Raw genomic sequence first — 6,403 nt, 5'->3', positions numbered from 1 at the left:
AATGTTATGTGCATTTGTAAAATGCCACAGCAATTATTCATTTGTTTACTTGGTCACCTTTTCTCTGGCCAGGAGAAGCTAGGGCCTTAAGCTTCACAGAAAAGGTTGGTCTGTCTTCCATTTTACATACATGAGAGACCCTATGCACACACATATGAGAGACCCTGTGCACACACACACATAAGCACATTCATAAATTATTTTAATCAAACGTAAAGCATTCAACCTGTAAAAGCAAACTGTAGGCAAAACAAAAGGTGAGTTACTCATTCCAATCTAGTAAAGAATGTCATATCTTTCTTTGAAAAGTGAGGAATATAACAAAGGGCCGTAGAGTGAGTTTTTTTTCCCAAATAAAAATATGTTTGTGGGTTCTTTAAATATAATCTTAGCTCAAAGTAGCTCTATAAAGCATTCAAGTATTCCCAGGGGTGGAATATGATAATATGTGAATTCTTTAACAGTGTTTTAGCTGGTCATGTAATTCATTATTATGATGAGGAAATTAAATCAACATATTCATGCTGTTTTTCTTATAAAGATAAAAGGATACCCAGTTTGAATCATTGTCAAGTTGTCATTTTTGAGGAAAAATCTCATTACATAATCTTCACTTTCAGTGCTCACAATCAATCTTTTACTTATAACAAATTAGGGGAGAAGTAGCTTTTCTCAGTTGAGACTTGTTTCTACATGTCTAAATATTGAGCTACTCAGGGTCATGATAAACTCCACGAAAAAGAGCTGAAGGCCTTAGACACATGTAAGACCATTGTGTACATGGTTTTCAAGAATCAGCTTATTTAATTTAAAGCTGTTTCTGTGTCTCTGATAAGAGATTAGGAGAGGTTTCTGTATTTTGTAATAATCTATAATTTATTTTAAGTCTTTTAGTTACTTTTCCTATGAAATCCTTGATCAATTTAATTCTGCAATGAAAAATGTTAGGGTATGTGGTTCACTGAATACAGGATATGACCTGCAGTCGACACAAAGTAAGTTAAGAACTCAATGCCCCTATCAAAGTTAGTACGGAACATTCATAAGTGTGTGAATATCTTTCTCACATTGCATCACTCTCACACTGACTACTCTTCTGCCTCTCACTTCCACCTTTTATACCCCTTATTATGACATTGCACCAACCCAGATTATCCAGGACAATCTCCCTATTTTAAGGTTAAGTTGATTAGCAATCTTAATTCTTCTTTGCCATGTGAAATAACATATTCATGTTTTCCAGGGATTAGGACACATACATCTTCAGTGACCATTATTCTGTCTACCACACCTGCCAATAACTACATAAGTGAGCTTGGAAATGGATCCTTTCACAGTGGCGACTTCAGATGAGCTCCCAGCCCTGGCTTACGACTTTAGTGCAGCTTCGTGAGAGACCCTAAAGCAGAGGTCCCAGCTGAGCTGTACCCAGATTCCTGACCCACAGAAACTATGAGATAATAAATGTGCATTACTCTAACTGCTAAATTCTGGTAATTTGTTATACAGCAATAGATAACCAATACAGTACTTAAAACTAAATTATTGTTTTTATTTGCACATTTTACCTAGGTTTTATTTTTGCATCCATTTAATTAAAAATAAATGTACCTTATTGATTTCAGGTTGTGGAAATTACAGGTTACATTTAAGTTATTCAAACCAATAGTTGGAATGATCAATTACCATAGTGTTTATAATGAAAAGCTCCAGTGTACTACTCTCACATAGTAATTATATGAAATCAACAATAAAAATCACTCTTATTTTAGCTACAGACTGATCCTCAGAATATGATTACAGTATAGGAAGATGATCAGTCAGAAGAAAAGGCATGGTGACCTAGCCACACCACAATGCTTATAATTATAAAGAAATTGTAGTGTATTCAACTGAAATTTTAGCTGCTGGAATCAAATTAATGTGTTGCTAGTTACATTTTCACTTCCTCCAAAATCAAGGATGTTTTCTCTTCTTTATAGAACAGGGAGCACCGAGAGATGAAATTACCATAAAAACTAAAAAGCTGATTTATCTTGCAATGTTTTTTGGTATATTCAATGGGTGATATGTATACCAATTGATCTGTAACTGACTCACTTAATTGGTTAAACCATGGAAATAATGAGTGAAGTTAATTGCCCTAGATAGAACAGAACTCAAGACTCTTTAGCACTACATTCCTCTCTGCCAAATGAATACTGTTTTTTTAAATGAATCATGGATATTAACAAGCTTTGCCATTCACTAGTGAGAAACTATAAATTTGTATATGCCCATATGTATTTTTTGGTAGCTATTCAGAGAGACTGCCTGTTTAATGCCAATCAGTTGGGTTTCACTGTTACTTCTGGGTAAGGAAGAATAATCATACAAATGGTTTTATAAACTGAAACTAGTAGGTGCTAAGCATGTTTTCATATATTAACACCTGTATTCAGTAGGTATAATTATTCCCATTTTATAGATGGGGAAATTGAGGCAGAGAAAGAATAAGCAACTTGCTTAATATCATATAGCTAGCAATTGCTAGTGCTAGGATTCAAATTCTGTTTATCCCCTATACTACACAAGAGTTCCAAGAGTTTTAATAGTCTTAATTGTTCTAAAATTCAGATGTCTAAGTAGAAAAAACTATATTTATTAGTGTTATGGATTGAATTGTGTCCCCCCAAAAATTCATATGTTGAAGTTCTAAACTCCAGTACTTCTGAATGTGACCTTAATTAGTTAAAATGAGCTCACTAGGGAGGCCCCTAATCCAATATGACTGCTGTTCTTATAAACAGCAGAAATTTGGACAAAGGGAGACACACACAGAGGGGAAACAATGTGAAGAGACACAGGGACAAGACAGACATCCACACGCCCAGGAGAAAGGCCTAGAACAGAGTATCCCCCCATAGCCCTCAGAAAGAACCAACCCTGCCAATATCTCCATTTCGGGCTTCTAGCCTTCAAACTTGTGAGGCTAAATTTCTGTTGTTTAAGCCATCCAGTCTGTGGTACTTTGTTAAGGCAGCCCTAGCAAACTAATATGATGAGTATTACTTTTTTCTAGATGGTAATAAAAATATGGAACTTTCTCTGAGAAGACTCTATCTGGCTGTCAAATGCTGAGCCTACACTGTTTTCTAGTGAATTTTTAAGTTTTATTCCAGTTGGTGGTTTCATGCATTACTTTATCGAAGCACATGAGGCAGTGGTTCAAGCAAGCAACCTCCAGGTAACCAAGTCAAGGTGGTCGAATCCTATGGATGAGGGCATCGGATGGCAGCCCCTGGGCGAGGGCTGACAAGTGGAGCTGGCCTGAACTTCCGGGCCTTTGGGCCTTCCAGGAGAATTGGATCCCAGCCACACCAGGAGCTGAAGCCATGGCCTCAAAGCCTGAGAAGAGTGTGGCATCGTCTGTCTTTATCACCCTTGCACCCCTGGGCCGCGATTTAGCTGTGGTTGAGGAAGGGAGCCAGGTGGTTTGTGAGGCCTGATGTGGCCTCCCCTGGGAGGCTCCTGCCCCCCATGAAGGCACCCGGAGCTGGCTTAACGGGAAAGCCCAGCCCCTGGGCACCCCCTGGCAGGGCTGCAGCCACAGTGCCAGCTACACCTCTGCAGCTCTCCAGTGGAGGATGCTCACCCCATCCTCCTGTCCTGGATGGTGAGGACGCACTTCCTCACCTGGACCTCATCCCACCCCCTCCACTGCCCCCTCTGGTGCTCCTGCCTTATGAAGAAGAGGCTCCTGCTCCAATGGGGGCCTCACTCATTGCAGACTTAGAGCAGTTGCACCTGCCCTCGCCCCAACCCCGACCACAGGCCCCGGTGGAGGGACCTTCAGTCCAGCCTGGGCCCAGTCCCCTCAGGCCTGGGGAGGAAGAGCTTCCACCTTCCCCAGCAGAGCCTGTTGAGAGAGAGTCGTCCACAGACATCTGTGCCTTCTGCCACAAAACCGTGTCCCCCCAAGAGCTGGCTGTGGAGGCCATGAAGAGGCAGTACCATGCCCAGTGCTTCACGTGGCACACCTGCTGCCGCCAGCTGGCTGGGCAGAGCTTCTACCAGGATGGGCGACCCCTCTGCGAACCCTGCTACCAGGACACGCTGGAGAAGTGCGGCAAGTGTGGCGAGGTGGTCTGGGAGCACATCATCAGGGCCCTGGGCCAGGCCTTCCACCCCTCCTGCTTCATGTGTGTGACCTGTGCCCGGTGCATCCAGGATGAGAGCTTTGACCTGGGCAGCCAAAACGAGATGTACTGCCTGGACGAATTCTACAAGAAATTGGCCCCCGTATGCAGCATCTGTGAGAATCCCATTATTCCTCGGGGTGGGAAAGATGCCTTCAAAATCAAGTGCATGGGAAGAAACTTCCATGTAAATTGCTACAGGTGTGAGGACTGCAGGATCCTCCTGTGTGTGGAGCCCAGGAACCAAGGCTGCTACCCCCTGGACAACCGTCTCTTCTGCAAGCAGTGCCATGTGAAGCAGAGTGCTGCTGGGTGCTACTGAGAGCACCACTGGGTGTTAGACAGCGAGCGGTCCACTAGCCCTGGCTGGGGCCCTTTCCTGACTTGGTTTCCCTTCCTGACCTGCTCTTGCACACTTTCCTTCTGAGCTTCCATGGGGACCAGCCTGTCCAGGACACAGCGGGGCTGAGCACCCCCAGACCTTCCACTCCACCCTCTGGGCACCAGAAGGCTCCTGGACCATGAGTGTCACCCGAAGAATTCCCTGCTGGCCCCAACCTTCTTCCAGGAGAAAGCTGGAGGGAGTCTGCTGGGGGCACTCGGACCCCTAGCATTGACTGTAGCTCTCTGGTAGGGGTGCTGGGACCAGTCCGGCTTGCAGGGTTGAGCCATTTGAGGAAAAACTCCAAGGTCCCTTAAAAAGTGCTTTTTAGGCTGGCCACGGTGGCTCGCGCCTGTAATCCCGGCACTTCGGGAGTCCGAGGCGGGCGGAGAAGCATTTTCCACATTCGATCCTGCCAACCGATGTCCCACAGGCCATGCCCTTATTCAAGCTGCTGCTTTTGATTCTGCTTTTCTGTTAAAGGGTAGAGATGGAAATGGGAGTGTGAAGGCAATGCTGCTCCCGCCTAGGCTCACTAGCGGGGTATGAAGAAGTGTAGGAAGGGTGAGCAGTAAGAGAAAATATTGCTTCTCTTGTTCTGAGGCCCTCAAAGACTCTAATAGGCCTGTTCCCACTTCCCCTGCATTCCCTTGCTCAGAGCAATACCCATGTTCCTCGTCTATCACCACCACCTCCATAAGTGCTTGCAAGGCAGCGGCACCAGGCCCACTCCTACCATCACTACTGGCAGCACCTGGAATCCTTCTCCTCTTCCTCCACCACTATAATTTCTACTCTTCCTCCTCTATCATATCAGCTCTAGAATTAGACCCAGTAGGAAAAAAAAAATACCTGCACATACCCATATTTCCAAACATACAGGGGCCATTAGGATATACAAAATATTATAGTATCTGTCCCTCTCTCCAACAAAAGTTAAGGTGTTTGTTCCCCAACAGCCCCCTTCTTTTCTTGTACTCTTGTCCCAGGTAAACAAAGCCCTTACTGTTTGTCACATCTCTGAGAAAAATTTCTGGTATGGTAAGATTATTTTTGTTGTTCACCCCTTATCTCACCATACTCATTCCAAGATGTCATCCAGATCTTTCCCCTGCCTTATCTTAGGGGAGGTTTATGCTTCCAGCCTGTATTTGGTTTTCTTTAATCCTGAACATCTTGACAGAATTATGCCGACAGAAGAGTGACTTAGAGAACAGAAAGAAAAGAAGATTTCTGCTCATGATAACTAAGCACCCCTTACTCTACGCAGACCCCAGAAATAAGGCAGGGCCCCACAGGAGAATGGCTACATGGTGCATGTAAGGAGGCTGGACCCTAGGCATCAAGACTTCCACCATCAGCAGACATTTCCATCTCTCACTGGCCCCAGAGCAGCAGAAATGCCCACCTTCAAGGTACTATGTGGACTTAGACAATGAATGTAGGGGGGAATCATCGTCTAAGTCCACATAGTACCTTGCCCCCATTCTTGGGTAACTCCTTAGAAGAGGAGGGGCCCTCCAATAGTGAATGAGATTGAACTTTTCTTCACTTCAGTGAGATGAAGGGCAGATGCGGATTTAAGCTGCCACCTCTGAGCAAACCTGCCCTGAGATACACACTACACAGAAGACACAGCAGTCAAATGCACATTCTTTATTACTAGTTAGGACCAGAAAATCCCTGACAAACATTGATTTTGGTGAGCTGGGTGGGATCTCATTGGGAAACTCAAGGACATCTTTAGCTTGGACTGAAGGCAGATCTGACCAACCACCCCTGGGCTCCACCCTGGCTCCTTCCTTGCCTTGCAGCAGTTGCCTTGGGCAAGCCTGCAGAGAAC

The 6,403-nt window shown here is 44.6% G+C and overlaps 1 pseudogene; it reads left to right on the top strand.

The window, feature by feature from the left end:
* Positions 1–3,374: 3,374 nt before the first annotated feature.
* Positions 3,375–4,500, top strand: LOC116811183 (filamin-binding LIM protein 1-like; annotated as a pseudogene).
* Positions 4,501–6,403: the final 1,903 nt, after the last annotated feature.

This window comes from Hylobates moloch, unplaced genomic scaffold (genome assembly GCF_009828535.3).
Source record: "Hylobates moloch isolate HMO894 unplaced genomic scaffold, HMol_V3 SCAFFOLD_7, whole genome shotgun sequence".
NCBI classification, from domain to species: Eukaryota; Metazoa; Chordata; class Mammalia; order Primates; family Hylobatidae; genus Hylobates; species Hylobates moloch.
Note: the sequence above shows the minus strand (reverse complement) of the source record. Positions and strands in the feature narration are given on the sequence as shown.